This window comes from Ambystoma mexicanum, chromosome 11, assembly GCF_040938575.1.
Source record: "Ambystoma mexicanum isolate Mex_15411 chromosome 11, UKY_AmexF1_1, whole genome shotgun sequence".
Classification (NCBI taxonomy): Eukaryota; Metazoa; Chordata; class Amphibia; order Caudata; family Ambystomatidae; genus Ambystoma; species Ambystoma mexicanum.
In genome coordinates this window covers 711,947,312-711,966,099 of record NC_090934.1, presented here as the reverse complement: position 1 = coordinate 711,966,099, position 18,788 = coordinate 711,947,312, and positions in this window count along the sequence as shown.

Genomic DNA, 18,788 nt, shown 5'->3' with positions numbered 1-18,788 from the left:
CAAAAGTGCGCCTAATCTTTCTGAGAGCCTTCGTTATATGAGCTGCACTTCCAGTTAGGAGCTCCGCCTTTTCTTGGATCTGGGTAGCCCTTGCTCATTCCATTTTCAATTGGCGTCTTTGCTAAAGGTAAACGGGTAGCATGATCACTCTTCTCACACAACTGCTACTTCTACACTACACGACTTTGGGCCAATGGCCACTGCACCCCAAACAAATAAACACCACAGAGTCTCGCCCCTTGATGCTCTACCAGAAGCCACTAAAGGTTCCTTCCGCAAAAGGTAAAACGTGTAATCTTCTGGGAGTCATCACAGCGCCCAGGCAAGCCAAACACACCTCAGGCTCTTAGACCAGCTGGAACTGTTTTTACACCAATAAAACACAGTTGTATATATGCCTTTGATGTAACAACACAATATCAAAGAGAAAAACCCTTACCAAATCAAGGCACATTCTTTCAAAAGTTAGCTGATTTTCTATTTCTAGCGATGCTTTAAAATGGCTTTCCACTATTGAGTACAGTATGATGAATTGATCATAATATGAATTATGAATAAAATAACACCCACAGCACGCCATTATTGATAACACATTTAACGGATTGTAGGTTTCAATGAGCTACTTTGATCATTCATTGCACTGTTTTTTGGGAAAATAAACCCTTGCTTGTTTTATTTCACAGTATGCTTCCCTCTTCAAAGTGCGGCCTTCCTATTTCAAAGAGTTAATTTTACAAATGCACACATGCCTTTTCTAGACCTTTACTGAAAAGGAACATTATTGGAGAAGGTCAGAAAGGAGGAAAGGAGTAGGCAACAAGAGACAGTAGCATTCAGCATAGGCTCAGTTTCAAAGAAAAAACGATTGATTATGCTGACTTAAATACCGATGGGGCTGATTCACTAAGCTCAGCAAAATAGTGTAAGGAAAACAAAATGTACTAAGCTCAAAAGAATAGTGTAAGTAGGACTTAAGCCATGTTTTGGTGTAAGTGTAACTTACACTAATTTGTTAGCTTAGTAAATCAGCCCCTTGATGTGTTCAAGAAGGAACAGGTGACTTGCTCGTGCCAGTCTACACCTGCCTTCACGAAGCTCCATTATACAGGAGATTAAGGTAAATCATAGATCTGTTACTGAACTCTGTATTACTCTGACTTTACAAACATGCAATGGTAAGACACAGGGGAGTTGCTAGGTCTGGAAAAGACCTGGGGCTAAGCTGATGTCGGAACTGTTGGGACTGGGGGCTAGCTAGTCTTTTGGCTGTAGCTACTGGGATTCTATCCGGGGCTACAACCAAAAGATCAGGGGCTATAGCCCCCTTAGCCCCCCCTAGCAACGCCCCTGGTAAGACATGCTCACTTCTTAAGGAGACCTTTATGAAATCTGCGTGTGATGTGTGTTTGTGATTCATGATACCAACCCTCATCTGTTAGGACTGCAATAAAGAAAGCTCAATTGGTTAGCGCAACTGCGCGTCCTGCCAATTACAAGTTCAGGAGCTTGCAGGTAAGCTCAGCATTTTATCTTCCAGGGTTGCCCAAAAGAAGTAACACTGTTGTGCGTGACAGTGGCAACTTTTAACTTAGTAATTATGTGCATGTTGATGAGCTCCCTGAGCCTGCCCCTTTTTGCATACTTCATGACAGTGTGTGTGCTGTCGATTTGCAGCACCACATTTGTTGAAATTGATTTTGCATGTGTTTTTACACAATAAGTATAGAAGAGCACAGCATTATTAAGTCGCTTCTGAAAAGCCAGGTTGATGACTCATTGTGTTGCACCATTCCCGATGAAGTTAAATACCAAAGAGGTGTGAAATTCCTTTACTCAATGCTTGCAAGTCTCCAAATCATATTAAACATACCTTTGCATGATGCTGTACTAGGATTTATTGCAAGTCTTCCAGGTGATAGCCATTGCAGCAAAGTTGTGAATGTTACTGTTGTATAAACGTATTATCTGTACCTGACAAATCATATGCAAAGCAGCATCTCCATGAATCTCTCGCCCTCTCTGCACTTTCCCTCTCTCTGTCTCAGTCTCTGCCTCTGTTTCTTTCCATGTGGGGGACAGTGAGGTTGTCAGGTGTGTGTTTGCTAGAGCCACCCCAGTGGCCGTTGACAGCTGAATGACCAGAGGGAAAGACAGATATCTTGGGGGGTGAGGAGGAGGGGGGTTCTCTGGGGGATGCTGTTTGATTTTTGTAACAACTATAAAATGAAATTATTTAATTGTACCATTTTAAACTGTCTCTTTTAAAAACGTTACCATTTTAATTTCCAATGATAGTTCCCAGTATATATTTTAGTCATTACATAGTTACACTTGATTTACTGAGCAAAGCGCATTACCAAAATCTAGAATAACCATATCAGTTATTATCTTATAGAAAGTTATAATTCCAGGACAGGCACTATTAAACTCATATCGTATTTCGGACATTGGGTGAATAATGCAAGTGAGGGCCCAGCATATATTGTATAAAATCCCAAAGCATTTTGGGAACATAAGAATGACCACAGGGTTTTATATTTGACAAGCATACAACCCTTTCTCACAAAATACAGTATACACACACTGGGGTTGGTGCTTATTTTTAACAACACTCACCCTAACATTCAAATGTTTTGAACATTGCACCCTATATACTGATTTAGAAGGACTCCAGGATTTGGTTGTGAGGACAGAATGCCTATGACATCAGTCACCCCTGAGCTGCCTGGAGTTAGGACCAAAGGTCGTTTTTCTGCCAATCCACCATGGACTATGAAGTGCCCAGTCACCAAATGTGCTCCACTCTCTTCACATGTATGTCCACAGTCTGTATTGGCATTGCCAATGCAAGCTTATGGCATTGGCAGTAATAGGGTCAGCTTTATTCTATCAGCAAAAACAGCACATGCAGCAGAAGTTCAAATACGACTCAAGAAAGGTACCGGTTGTGCATCAACAGAGCAAGTTTCTACACAGAAAGGGCAGGCAACAGATAACAGAGCTTATGTCAGTCTCCCACTGGACAGCAGGGGCGTTGCTAGGGGGGCAAGGGGGCTATAGCCCCTGATCTTTTGGTTGTAGCCCCGGATAGAATCTCAGGCTAGCCCCCAGTCCCAACAGTTCCGACATCAGCCTAGCCCCGGGTCTTTTCCAGACCTAGCAACACCCCTGCTGGACAGGGAAAGCAAGGCAGGGGCAATCAAAGCTTTCTACATAGAAACAGTTCAGGCACCGCATGGGCAGGTGCACTGCAAGACTGCAAGATTCACTTCTCTTCCCTTGTCTTCTCTTCTCTTTTCACACACGCTCACACACACACACACACACACAGTATGCACTTCCCTCGCAACCACACCAGACACCAGACCTACTTGGGGAATGGTCAGCACGATGTTCCCTCCGAAAAAGAACAGGAATGTACACAGAATGTGCAGCACAGAATATCCTCCCAAATAAGATTGGCACAGCATGGGCGTAACGAGTGCAATATTACATCAGAAAGGAGCAGTAGCAGAAGTGTGAGTGTAAGCATCGCGCACAGCGCAAGAGAGCAGCATGAGCTGGGCTCGTCTAAGCATCTCTTTAAAAAACTACAAATACGGAATGGACAAGGCCAGTCCAAGCTTCCTTCACAAAAAGGATCAGCACAATCAGGGCAAACAACAGTCTCCAGCTCAAAGAGGTGGAAGTGCAGTGGGGATAGGCCAGTTCAAGCTTCCTTCACAAAAAGAATCAGCACAATCAGAGCACACAACAGTCTCCAGCCCAAAGAGGTGGAAGTGCAGTGGGGATAGGCCAGTTCAAGCTTCCTTCACAAAAAGAATCAGCACAATCAGGGAAAACAACAGGCTCCATCCCAAGGAGGTGGAAGTGCAGTGGGGATAGGCCAGTTCAAGCTTCCTTCACAAAAAGAATCAGCACAATCAGGGAAAACAACAGGCTCCATCCCAAGGAGATGGAAGTGCAGTGGGGATAGGCCAGTTCAAGCTTCCTTCACAAAAAGAATCAGCACAATCAGGGAAAACAACAGGCTCCATCCCAAGGAGATGGAAGTGCAGTGGGGATAGGCCAGTTCAAGCTTTCTTCATAGAGTAATTAAGTATTGACAGGGCTAGTGATACTCAACCCATTTCTATGGACTGACCCTCAGTTAAATCCTGTTCCCATACATCATGGGTAAGAATTAAGATGCACCTTTATCATTGCACTACCACGCGTCTTTCATAATTATTTAGTAATCAAAAGGGTAACATCAGCATGCACTTCTTTTGCAGGCTGGCATGCACTCTTGCTTTTTACATAGTTTTCCAACGGTAACCGCATAGCTAATTTTGTCCCATTTTTTCATGTGTACTAGGATCGTAGTTACACCTTTTTCTTTACTTACAACTTTCTGGTTACTCTTTTTATAGTCATAGTTCCACAACCTGACCTCTTGACTTATACACTATCTTCAAGAGGAATCTCCTTGGTGTTTTTAGGTAGTTCTCTCGATGTTTTTTTTCTGTTTGACTCTATTGCATTTACAGTCACACTCTGACAAGGTGTATGCTACACATTTCCCGCTAGCAGTGGATTACACTACACAGTGTGCTATCTTGGTTAAGGGTTTCTGTCCCTTGAGATAACTATGTTATTCCACATGGTTGGGAGTGACCTCTTGACCTATTTGATCTATCTTGGTACTATATAACTATCATTTAAAAATAATATGATCTAGGCAACGTATGATGGATGTTCTATTGGACATTTAGTACTTTTAATTATGTGTATGCCCTGAGGATAGATATATGAATTAATATGCTGTCATCATTTGAAATTGCCTATACTCTTGAAGAGCGCAGTCATGCATTGTACTGACAGACTGTCCAAATGATATTGTAGATGAATGAAATGCACCTGATGAAGGGAACCTGAATCCCAAAACGCGTTGTGCTGACTACTTCAAATCCAAAGAACATTTTTCACACTGAATTGACGTGGAATTGTTTTATTGCTATCACAGAGATATGTAGTAAAATGATGTATACTTATTTTGGAAGTTACATACTGCTCATCGAATCTTGGCTGATCTTTTCAGCATTAAGGTGTACAGGGGACGGGAGTGTCCGATACTCTTGGACACTTTCCAGGGGCTTTAAGTTTCCAACCTCGTGTCAAGGTTGTGTTACCTCCTCAGCATCCACATTTCTATAAATTACAGTTTACCGTTTTGTATTCGTTCTACACAGAAGGTGTGCACACATACTACTTGGATACTGGGTTTAGGTACATCACAGTTACCATCAAAGAGGCACACCAGTGGCTGAGGAGGAAGAGCTATCTCCACTGCTACTGATCACTTCCAGAACCCCCACCCATTAGCACTGTGTTTGCAGACAGGACCAAATCCGATCAAAGAATCCCACCCCGTCCTCCTCGCATTTCTTACAGACATTCTCATGTTAATTGTCAAAGTGGGCCTTTCTCACAGGGGTCATATAGGACTGTTGTATAATCTTATATTGTATAAGTTTAACTCTTGCATTCACTGCAACTTAACGAGGATATGCACATATTCGGCTCCACAGTCTGCCTTCCAGAGTGATCTGTAGATCTCACTGCCATTTAGATTTAGCACTTACACGACATTCAGGTGAGTGACACTGCAATAATTTATAAAGCGTTGAGACTATGGGCCTCATTAGGACCCTGGCGGTATGGAGTGAACGGCGCCGTAAAAGGTGCCGGCGCCATTCACTCCGTACCGCCGCATTACGAGTTCCCCTCACGGGACACGGTAAGCATGCCTGGGAAAACCATGCTTGCTTACCCGGTCCCGCGAGGGGAAGAGGGAGCAAACTGTCGGGGTGATTCTCCCGGGGTCGGCTGGGCCGTCCGCGGACCTCCGGGCTGGGAGGCCCCAACTCCTCCAGTGTTCCCAAAAATGAGTATGAGACACACACAAGAAGCAAGGTGGTTCTGCTGTTTATTAAAACAACGGCAGGGATGGGTCTAGGATCGTACGCGTCCATCCAGACTCTCAAAATTCGTTGGGCTCCCAGGCCCTTTTTGCCTCAGTATGACGCGCTACTTGCGTCACCTGGGAAAGTTAGCGAAAAACCTATCACCACTCCGGATTGGCTCCTCGAGTGGTAGGGTTAGTATAGCATACATATAGAGAACAGTATTAGTGGTTGCGGATGAGTCAGGTGGTATACTTAGGTTGTCCCTTCTGTTAGATACTTGAAAATTATTACACAAAGACCCCTAATGATTGGCTAATGTTAGTGGCGTCAGTGATGAATGCCCCCATGTTCTGATTGGTCCAACCACGAACCCCTTAAGTCTGGGACCATCGTTGTTCCCAGCTCGCGGTGTACCTGTCACTAGCAACAATGTGTAACTATGTGTTCGTGCAGACAATGTGCGGATTTGCTCATAGGCTTGAGAGCAGACCATTCCCATCGCTGTAGGTGTCCATCGGGTCATTTCATTGTTGCAACCTGTGTCCCAGACGTGGGACCCAGGCGACTTCTCCCTCGTGGGTCTGGCACCCTGTCAGGTTGGCTTGGTCACGTGTGGCGAGGTCGTGGCTGGGGCAGAATTCTGCACATTTAAAGTTGTATTTTGCTTCTGTGTGCGTGGCTTTGCTTACAGGTGTGACCTTGGTGCCGGCTGGTAGCATACGAGTTGCAACATCACCCCCTTGGCAGTGAGCTCTCGCTGGGTTCGTTCTGCGGGATCAGCACTTGTACTCTCGCTCATTCAGTGTTCATGGCGGCTCTTGCTTGCAGCCTACTTGGGCCTGGTTCATGGGTGGGGATGTGTAATGCACGGCACCTGTGTTGCGGTGTGACATGGCTTCATAGGCAGTATTACGTCTTTGTTATATGCTCATCACGATGCGAGGGGTTGGAGAAGCGTCAGCAAGCGTATACGCGAGTGCTTTATGCGTCTTGCGTTTCTGCATTACGGAAAACCTATGTGAAAAATAATAAAGATGCACGTCAGTGGGTGTATCCGTCACCTACGTCATAGCACTGAATATATTCTTCGTGTGGGTTGGTGCGTGAGTGTCCAGTGTGCATGGTGGCACGTGTGTTCTTGGCAGTTGGCTAGGTCGTCATGGCATCTCTAGCGATGTGGGTGCTTGTTGTTGAGGTCTTAGTCGAGTTCATCCATGCCGCAGGTGTCGGCTTGAGTAGGGCAGGCTGGTGGGTATATCCTTATGTTCTTGAACCAGGGTATTTGGTCGTCTGGTAGATAGACAAATTCATCTCGTGGCGGGTGTCTGGGCCGCGATCCTCTAGGCCATGGTCGCGAGGAGATTGGGGGGAGCTTTTTCTCCCATTCTCTCACTTCAAAACAACGGGCCATCTCGTAATGGCCCGTTGTTTGCTCTCTCTCCCATTCCTATTCAGCCCTATGGGGGCTGAAATGGGAATGGGGAAGGACATGTCCGGGTCCTTCGAGGGCAGAATTACCGGGCCTTCCGAACTTGGAATGGCCCGGTAAGTCCTCATTCCGAAGACCCGGACCCCGACGCGATTTCAGTGGCAGCCATGCCGCCAATAACGGCATGGTTACCGCCAAACTCGTAATAAGGGCCAATATGTCTACACCCAGCTGACAGCCCTATATACTTCAGCAGGTGGGATGTCTCTGGCTCGTATGGGAAACCAAGGTCCAATTTACGAAAGGTTTTTCTCATTCATTGATACTGGAAGGTGGGGCCAATCCCTACCCACCTTGTCAACGAATTGCTGCTGCGGAACAAACGCTCCCCCAGGCTACAAGTCTCCCAGGTGCTTAATACCCAGCCTAGTCCAAGAATCTGCTATCCACCTATCACATGTGGACTTCAATACTGAGATTGAAACACTGGAGCATATGGAGTTTTAACTCCCGTATTGCAAAGAAGTCTAGCCGAGGCATCCAGAGTATAGCTCACCGTTTATCACGGGAAATCAGCAGCGACTGTAGGGTGTATGGGTGTACCGAGACACGCTCTGCTCAGATATGTGGATGTGGAGGGTTACTAGTCATCCAGTAGGATGCAAAGTGGGCCTGGGCTGCTAGGTGCATAGCTCCATATCTGGAGCAGTGTGGCTGCCTTGTTCAAATGGACTAGTAAGAACTTCCCACCAAATGTGGGGAGTTTTAAGGTGTCAGACCAGCTGTAATAATAGGTAATGAAACTGCTGAAAAATTCCCTACCCAGACATACCGGGATGTTTTGGAATAAGTTCAGCATTTTGGGGGGATTCTAACTTTAGTGAGGGAGAACCTGCCCCAGATTTAGAGGAGTAACAATGTCCACCGTGCCACCATATGTGTCAATGCTGTTAATACAGCCCAGTGTTTCTCCACCAGGATTCATGTGTGATCACGATTAAGCAGTACGGCCAGGTGACGCACTGACGATTCCTCCCACTGATAAGCTCTGACATCTGGTGGGAAGCCATGTTCTCATTCAGTGGAAACAGGGTCAACCCCGACTATGACCCAAACTGAGTCACCTCATACGTCAGCAGCTGCAGCTTGATTGTGGGCTTTCTGATATACAGTAAAATATCATCCGCGTACAGGGAAACAATTTCCCACCTGCTCCTAATTGCCAGACCCCTTTCCTCCTGGAGTCACCGTAGCCTAATCGCCAAAGGCTCCATTGCAATGGCAAATATAAGAGGTGAGAACAGTCAACCCTGTCTGATGCCTCTCCCAAGAGTGAATAGCATTATTGCAGTACCTATCACGAGGACTGCAGCATATATCAGTTGTGCACTCTTCAGGAAGTAGCCCAATAGACCAATTGCCTCCAAAACTGAAAACAGATATCTCCAGGAAAAGGAGTCATGTGCTTTTTCAGCATCGAACAAGGCAGCTACAGCTTGAACTTGAAGGTTAATCTGTGCTAGGATAGTGAACAGTCTCCTCAAGTTTAGAGCTGTAGATCTGCCCAGAAGTAATCCAGACTAATCCAAGTGAATGTAAGGGGCAACTATGCTGTATAAGATGTGTTGCCAACACCTTTGCAAATATCTTTGTGTCCAGGTTAAGAAGCGAGATGGGCCAATAAGTGGCACATGGGCCGGATTTTTATCTGGTTTTAAAATTGGGGTAATCAGGGCTTCATTTAGTGACAAAGGCAAGGATCCCTCCGCATAGGCCTCCTCCTAGACCATTACCTGATACGGCACAAGTTGAGGTGCAAACTCTTTATAGAATTCAGCACTCAGACCATCTGAACCAGGGGACTTGGCCGTAGGGAGTTCCCTATTGGCTACCATTATTTTTTCAGTCATGGCTGGGGAATGCAGAACCTCTACGGCCTCTGAAGCCAACCTCTCGTGATGGACCTCTTGCACATAAGCCTGCAGGTCCACCACCCCTACCGTTTCTTTCCGCACATATAATCCAGCGTAGTATGCATGCAATGTTAGTAAGATTTTGTCTGTGGAGGTTTGCAGCAACCTGTCCCCATTCTCAAGTACAGCCATGTTCATATTGCCCTTTTGCCCCCATTTTAGTCATGTTAATGGCTGCCCATGCCAATCTATTTCCTCATATTCATGGGCCAGTACCGGACCATCAAGAAATCAAATCTATCTGTTCGCCTCCTGTCTAAACTGGTCTAGTTGATCCTTAAGCGGCACACGAAGTGCCCTATCCGATGTATTTGCAAACTGTAACTCAAAAACCTTTATCTCTTTCTCTAAAGTCGTAGTTTCAGATGCACCACCCACAGTGCTGCCAACTCGATACCCATACATATAACCCTTACATACAGCTTAATGACTTCCCATACCAAGGCCATCCTTGGCATAGAACCCACATTTTCCTCAAAAATGTTGAAATGTCGAACTCAAGTCCAACAACCAGAGCTGAGGGCTTTAATCTCCATAAATGCCTCCTTGGCACTGCTGCATCAAATACCAGCGTCCAGCACAACCTGGGGAATGGTTTGGCATCGTTCTGGGTGATATGAAGCTGGATTGGGTTTTTCTGATCAGTACCGGGCTTGATAAAATCAGGTCAATGCACAAGTACATATTATGTACCGAATAGTAGAAGGAGAAGCCTGATTTTCCCTTATCAAGTGTTAGCAATATATCTTAAAAATTAAAAAGGGACATAGCCACACAGATCTCCCTTGCCTCAGCCATCAGAGATCTAGGTTTAATACTGGACTTGTACTTATCGATGTCCAGTATTGTATTAAAATCCCCCACCCACACTAGCTGTGTGTCCACATACTTCACAGTTTTGTTAGCCAGCAACGAAAAGAATTGAGGGTTATCAACATTAGGGGTCTAAATATTAACAAATGTAACCTGGACACCAAACAAGACACCACTCAAGAAGATATAGTGCCCCCAAGATCAGGCTCAGAGGACTCCAAGATAAATAGAAGAGTCTTATTAACCAGCGTTATTACTGTCCTTGAATTAGATGAATATGATGTGTAAATTCGTGAGGGTCCCCAAGACATATCAAAGGATATGGGTCCAAGACCTGACTAATGAGATTCCTGGATAAAGATTATTTTAGCTTGCTGCCTCTCACAGTAGGCTTGAATCTTCTTGGCCTTTATGATGTTATTGAGACTTGGACATTCCAGCTTAGAATCGTACATTTCTCACCCATACTTTTGAACTGTCATGCAAATATTCACAGATGTGCCAGAGCAGCAGGGACCCCCCACTCCTAGCCTCAAATCTCATCTAGTATCCCATACTATGACCATTTCGCTTAACACCCACAACCAAACACTGAACAACCGCTTCTCAACCACAAACAACCCTGCCTCTCACCCCCCCATCCTCACGGTCCTCCCCGACTAGCAGTGAAGTTCACACCCCAAAACATTCTTGGCTATCGCCTGAGGGTACCAAGAGAGCGAACCCACCGGCCTGACTAAAGGCACAGGCATCCACAGCTAGATAAAAACTTAAATCAGAAACTTGGGCTGATACATTACATTCCTGAAAAGGGAAAAGTAGCAGTTAACACACACTGGCGGCAGCCAGTAAAGTTGTAATACAGGGATCAAACAGCAATTGTGCATAACCGCCAACTAAGATTCAAGGTCTCATAGAGGTGCCTCCTCCCTGCCCTCCCCTCCTGAGGATGAGGGCGTTGACTCCAAAAAAGAGTGCACCTCTTCAGGCTTCAAGAAAAAATGTGTTTTGAAGTTCCACACCACTCATGATATATTTAATACCCCTGTCTCTCGGTCTTTTATTGGCCGACAGAAAGGTCTGGCTACCATTTTGGGTGGCTAAAGTTAAGTCAGGATAAAATGATATTTGTGCCTCTTAATATTGCAGTTCTCCCAGTTCCCAAGCTCCATGCAGCATTGTGTCCCTGTTGTAGTAGTTAAGCAGGTAGACTATTACATATGTAGGGTATTTACCCAGCTTCAGGCTGGGTCCAACAGCCTGTGGGCCCTCTTCACTAAGAACTAAAGAGACACTGAGGGAGCCAGTAATATGTCCCTAATAAAAGACTCCATAAACATCTCCATATTGGCAGACATAATCAACTCCAGGAGGCCCACCACCCTCACATTATTTCTGCAGGATCATGCCTCCAAGTCTTCACTCCTAGACTGCACCTCCTTCATCTCCATTTGTAGCTTATGTACATCTTGTCTTGTATTGGCGGTCTCATCTTCAAGGTGACTGATCCTAGTTTCAGCCTCCGTTATGTAGCCTCTTTCTTTGTTGATCCTATGCTGTATGAGGTCCACCTTACACACCAGACTATCAAGTTTGAAAATAATGCAGTCAAATCTGCTTTCATTTTCTCCAAGATTTGTTACGCTCACCTGATATCCCTGCGGGCGTCTGGAAGGCTCTGAGATCTGGAACCGTGGATGCATTGTTGCCCAGTGCGGAATAATGAATCTTAGTTATTTATAGGGTGAGCTATTCGTCCTGCGTTTCTTGTGCAGGGGCGCGTAACGTTTGTTGGCGAGCCCGAGTTGCTTCACTGGTGCAGTTCGCCTTCCTTGGGCCCAGGCCTACTGTGACCCCGAATCTGCTGGTAGGCAGGTAGGTTTGTTAATTGTAAGTCTTTGTTCTGTTTATGGTGGGAATTCATTAATGTCTTCATCTCCTTCTTTTCAGGTGCAAAGGTCTTGATGCTGGCGTGCCAGATGGAGAGGCACGTTTTCTAGGTAAGAGAAAGCGTGAAGCGCAGCGCCTTTATTGTCTTTTAAAGCTAACCTGTGTTTTCTTCTTCTTCTCCTCACAGGCCGCTATGGTGCTGCGAGTGGACCTGAATATGTCTCTTTTCCCATTGCAGATGTTGCTGTGGTGCTCCAGTTGGAAGCGTGGCGTAGCGCAATGGAATTCGATGTGTAGAAAGCGCGCATTCTAATATTGTTTTTCCCTTTCTCGTTATTGCAGGTCGCAATGTTTGAACAGCAGCTGTGGTAGCGGTTCGCCGGAAGTCCTTAAGCTAGTACTCACAGGTGAGTGATGTTTCTTCTTCTCTCGGTTTCCACAGATTGCAGCCCATTTGAGATACTGAGTGCTGTATGGTGTTTTCTCAGGTAAGACAGAATAATCTTGTTCTTGTTCTTGCAGGATTGCAGGAAGATGCTGAAGACGGTGAGCGTCAAGCTGCAGGTTGCAGAATAACTCGAAGCGTGTTCTGCAGTCAGGGTGTGGTTTATATAGCCCAGGTAAAGTAGTACCAGGGAAAGTAGTTCCAGGCCTGCCACACCCAACACACTAGACCGCATGGCTTGGTTCTTAAAATTAGACTGTTTGGGTGCTTGCATGTTGGATTTAAAGGCCCATGTACATAAATGGGACCTAGTTTGAACAGCCCTTCCTTCCTACGTATGAGCCTGGTGCCAAAGGTGCCAGGACTGGCTCCAGGAGCACTTTTGCAGTGGTTTTAAGGCCCTCTGGGTTCTGGTGGGAGCCTGCTTGTGGCACAACATGTGCCCCCTCACAGTGGTCATGACTGATTGGAGCCATGCCATTCGAGCCGGCCTCTGGGGGTCTTCGATCGGAGGCTCCAGGATGTGGGGCAGATGCCATCATCGGATTTCCACTGGCCTCTGACTATGTCCCAGGTATCATTGATTGCCCCCCCACGTGGCTATCTTCCTTATGCCTTGATTTGCTGGTAAAGGTCAATTGGCCCTGGTGTTCATTAACCTACACCATAGACCTGAACCCACTTTTGTCCGGCAGGGTAGACAACACCAGCACCCAAGTGGTGTAGGAAAAGTTGTCATCCAATCATACCAGCTTTTGATCCCAGACCTAAGAGACGTGCGGGCACCCTTCAAATGTGCAAGCCACAAGATGAAGGGGCTATCCCACTTATCCAGCAAGCGACCCCCAGAGCAGGTGAGCTCCAAATGGGATCCCAGGCAGAGGCAATGTGTTCCCCATACAGCGGCTGTTGATTGTGTCCCAGAGCTCAGGTGGTTACTGGGTCTGCAGAACAGGCATCACAGGCCACCTGGATGATGAAGCTAAATGTTGAGTCTTGGTCCATGGTCCCAGGCTGGGGTGCCCAATATCTCTGTCAAGCCCGCCTGGCACTCTGGGGTCACCACTAATCCCTCAGCTTCCCACTTCTCCCAGGAGCCTGCTGCCTTCTGCGCACCTCCTGCAAGCCAATACGAGGGGGGATCGCCTCTGATTCCGATCCGTGAGGGGAGGCAGACCTGCGGTCTCTGAATGGCTGTCAAGCATGACTGGTGGATGCACCCACCTCACCGCTGCACTGCGTGTCGCTTCGTCATAGCACAAAGCACTGCTCCTCCTTCTCCCAGTGAGCCGCACTCAGCAGCTGTTGGATGCTGCACCTCGGCTCGCCCCCCCCTCATGGGCCCCCTCTGATCCTCCATCATCGGCTGGGTGGCTCCAGAGCTGCCCCCAGTGAAGCCTACTGGTCTCTTAAGATGTTCCAGCAGCGCTCACTGCTGGTGACCCACTGTGTCCCCTGCCAATTCACTGCTTGGCTATCATCTGGGGGGATCAGGATGCCTTTCCATCTGCCGCAGCTCTAAGGGCATCTACGTTTGGGCCGTGAATGCCCTTAACCGATGGTGGAGCTCAAGAACTTTCCACCATCTTCCTCGGCTGCTCTCTAGTGCCTCCCTGGACAACATTTCTTAATTTATAAAAATGAATAAGAAAGTTACATATGTGCATATTAACCCCAAAAAGTTATCATTAAAAAATAATAACTTCATAAGTGAAACTTTTTTCACCCAATCTAAAATGTGCCTATGGCGTAATGGAAATAAATGAAGATACGTAGGAAAAATGATCATCTCTGGAAATACTTAACGCACAGCAACATTCCACATTTTTGATTCTTCCTCCCGATGTCTAGATTTCATTGATCTGTATTTTATTAATGTAGCATATATTTATTAAACGTTGATGCAATTAAACAAAATGCCTCTCCCTAGCACGAGGATTGGAATTCCTTCCACCTTCAACGTCATGGCACACAAGGGGGAAGAGCCCCTCCTTCCAAAGTCACAAGACGTGGGCAGGGTCCGAGGGTCATAAGATAGCTTGCACACAGAATTGAGGGGATGATTGTTATTATGAATATTGCGAGATACATTTTGATGAATATTTCTGGATATAAATGGAAGGAGGTGGGTGGGGGAGCAGAGCTGAAAACATTTTGGATGAATGACCTCAAGGCAGGCTGGAGACAGAGGTACTTCTAAAGAGAGGTGATCAGCCCATATTGGTAACTGGATTCCAGACAGCCAGCTGAAAAGTATATTATAGAGGCAGCAGCTCCAGATGGAGGGTCTTGGAGATGGAGTGTGTTCCAACAATGGATAGCGACATTTCAAATGTAAGTATACAAACACCCAATATAAATCCAAATTGCCCATAATATTATCCATGTATAATCCCAGGAATAAAAGTTGCTGGAAACCAAAGGGAATGCTAATTCAACAAAGATACAGGTACAAAGTTAAATAAAATGCCTTACGTCTCATATTTAAATAGAGCACCAAGTGAGATGTAATTTCCTTAAAACTCAATAAAAAATGTTTTATTGAGAGGCGCAATTTAAAACTGACAGTATTGTGTGCACTTGGATGCATATTGTTTTTGTAGAATTATACCAAGTTAAAATAGAATCCTTGGCTCATGCCCTGGTAGACTCATCCAGACCCTAGTGTATTGATGACACAGGATTGTTTGACGTAATATAAATCATACTGGAACCCGGTGTGAATCTAGTCATAAACGATATTTTCGTGCAACAGAAATAAGTTCAGAGAATTCATCCTATTTACAGAAAATTGTGCAAAGTGTTAAACCACTGAAGTCCTATATCTTGAAATGAACTTGTAGATCAATGGGGGTCATTTTGAGTTTGCTGGTATCTCGCCGGTAATTCCGCTGGGATACCAGCAAACTGACACTACCGTTTCCGCCGCCTGACATCCCGGTATTTCAGGTGCCGTAAACACCGGCAAATCCCTATTCCATGGAGTCCCAGAGGACTCCATGGAGGTAATTGCTTCACTGTTTTTCCGCCTGGGGCCTGATTTACTGGCAGCTTAGGGCTGGGGGTAAGACAGTGGGCCTCATTACGAGTTTGGAGATAGCCATGGTGCTATTAGCACCATGGCTGCCTCCAAACCGGGCTCCACGACCGGGTTCCTGCAATGGGGACTTCACGGGTCATTCCGACATAGGAGGACCCGGTAAGTCCTCCTTGCAGGAACCATCCCCCATTCCCATTTGAGCCCCCATAGGGCTCAATGGGAATGGGGAGGGAGGTAACAACAGGCACATTACAAGTGTCCCGTTGTTACCTCCCTCTTCCCCTCACGGGACCTGGAAAAGACATCTGGTTTTACCAGACGTCTGATCCGGGTCCCGCAATGGGAAACCCGTAATCAGCCCTGACGGAATAAAGGCGGCCGGTCCCATACCGGCCCCCTTCATTCTGTCAGCGCAAGGGTCGTAATGAGGCCCAATGAGTTTTTGAAAACACTGTCAGTTTTTTTACCCAAAATTATGGAGTAGTACAACAGGAATATTAGGTTGGTTGTGTCGCCCTAGGGGAATCAATACATACATATTTCTACATAAATCAAGGTATTATTAATATTGTAAAAGCAAAGTGAAAGCTGTAGATGAAATAGATGACACTGATTGGATGATGGTGTTGGAGAAAAGAAACTGGCAATGTAAGGCAGGGAAGTATATTTGTTTATGATTGTTTGTCACTGGTTATTGTACAAATTTGAAACAAAGCATTGAAGGATGATACAGAGTGCCAATGAATTTGAGATCAGTCACATTCAGCAACAATGTGTGCTACTCTACCTAATCTGCAAGGAAAGGGTACTGTCCCCATTGAGACAGCCCGTAGGTTCAGCACTTTGTGCAGATATGTGCAATCTGCAGGGCATATGTTGAAAGCTCTGTAATAATGCAATGGGTACTTACTAGATTACGTGTATAGCATTTCATCAACCAAGTCTCAAAGTGCTATAATAACAGGCATTACCATTATTTAACTTGAGATACACATTTTGTCACCAAACTGAGATAAAGTTGATTTGACCATCTGGCTTTTGAAAGTAAGACCTTCCAATTACACACATATATCACCATTGATTTAATATGCTAGTGTATTCATCTTACCAATTTACCATTGTAAATGTCACTGTATCAATTGACCAGCAAATATAAACCCCATTCATAAACTAAAGGCAAAAATCAATTTGAATAGTAGGGCGAGTATTACAGTTGGCATGGACATGAGCATAGGAGATGGGCATGTGTTTGCTTATTTTCTGAATACCAGAATATGACATGTTCATAATGTAAAAGAAATCATATAGTTGGTCATTTCAAAGGTTTTCGCCGCTGCTTAGCCTCATAATTTCCCTTTCCGCAGACAATAAAATAAATCCACCAGATATTAACTTAACTGATAATATACGTATGGTGCAATATGTATATATAATTCACATGTATGAGAAAGGAATTGTATGGCTTCTTCTCAAAGAATGGTCAACATTGGTCTTCACCACTCTGATTGAAGCGTTAGTGAGAACTGATGCACTCCCCACCAGATCAGACCTTCCAGCTTAGCTAAACTTGGTGTGGCCTAAGGAAACCAAGGAGAAGGAACAGAGGAAACTGAGCTGTGCTTTCTTTGCAGAGTGGACACCAAAATCACCAGTGCTAAACAATGGAGAACCATTAGCAGTCCCATATTTTTTCATCACAAATGTTGAGGTGACTTCAGTTGATGTACATCTTGGATTAATTGTAAAAATGAAATAGTTCAGTCAAATTAAAGTACACGCATTTTGGAACAGAAAATTACTTATCAGTTACAGAAACACTGATTTCACACATTCTTTAAAACAATTGAACTAGGTCAAGTTAAACTAATTTGCCTAGTAACTTTACTAAGGCAATTGACACACAGGTGTTTGTTCATGCTAAAATAAGGCAATGCCTCACATACGTAAAGTATGTCAGGATATTGAAGGAATTCTTTGGTATTTGAGGCTGCACTGCCATTTGATTGCAGCACCTGCACATTTGACTTTACACCTTAACATCTTGGCCCAGTAACCTTGCACCAGTGCAATTGCAATCAACTATAGAGTCAAAATGTAGCTAATGCAAAAAACATATTTTTTCAATTCATTTTACCACCAGGGTCAAAGACTAGGGCCTCATTACAAGTATGGCGGTGTGTCAAAAAATTGGCAGTAACAGAATTACTGCCACTTTTCCCGCACCACCATACTATGAGTATGGCCCTGCAGTGGGGAATTTAAATCCTCCTGCTTTCTGCCAAAATAATCCAGAATTGGCCGAATTTCTGCAGCGGAAATTCCACTGGCTGTGATTCTGCCAAAAATGCCACATAGAGTCCAATGGACTCCATCAAAATAGGGATTAACTCTGCCGTCGCCACTTGTAATCCATCTGAAATTCCACCAGACCAAGTGGCGGTAACGGTAATTCAGTTGGGCAGTATTTCGGCATATTTAATGGAATGAGGCCCTATATCTTTGGCAAACATTTCCATGGTAAAAAATGCCTTTAAAGAACAAGATTTCTGCACTAGGGAAATTATTGCCCTTGAGCTAGTTGCACTTGCATATGTGAACAATTGCTGTAATAACACCCATGGCGACTATACTTGCTATTCTGTTAATCCCTGCTAACCTCTTAAATGTGTGACACTCCCACAGCCCTCCTCTCTCACTCTCCAGCCCTCCTTATGTCCACCATCTCGCCTCCCTACCTTCTTCTATGCTCAACTACTCCTCCCCTACCTCCCTATTGAATTAGCACACACCCTTTGCAGCGCCAACTCATCTTTCACTCGTATCGTCCCTTTTGCTCTCCAAATGGTCAAGACTTAATCTTGCCCATACCTCTCTGAGCTCTGTAAACGTTTCTGATTCATGGAAATGTGCGCAGAAATCCTGCAAGGGCTCCGCGCTGAGAAGGACACTGCATGACTCTGCACGCAGAATGCAAAATATGTGCCCTCCTTATTCATAGAATTCACTGCGCAAAGTAAGTGTATTTGCATGTCACAGCCAGAATGTCCCGACATGCCCCCACATAAAGCATAAACATCCAGAACAGCTACCTTTGCATGCTCCCCCGGGGCGAATACACACACCCTTCAAACAGTGCGTGGGGTCCCTGGCAAGCAGGCCTGCATCTCGGGGACCCTGCGCAGGGTACCCCATAACTCTTGCCGGCACCTGAACAACACGCGTATGAAAAAACAGAACTCAGTAAAAACTC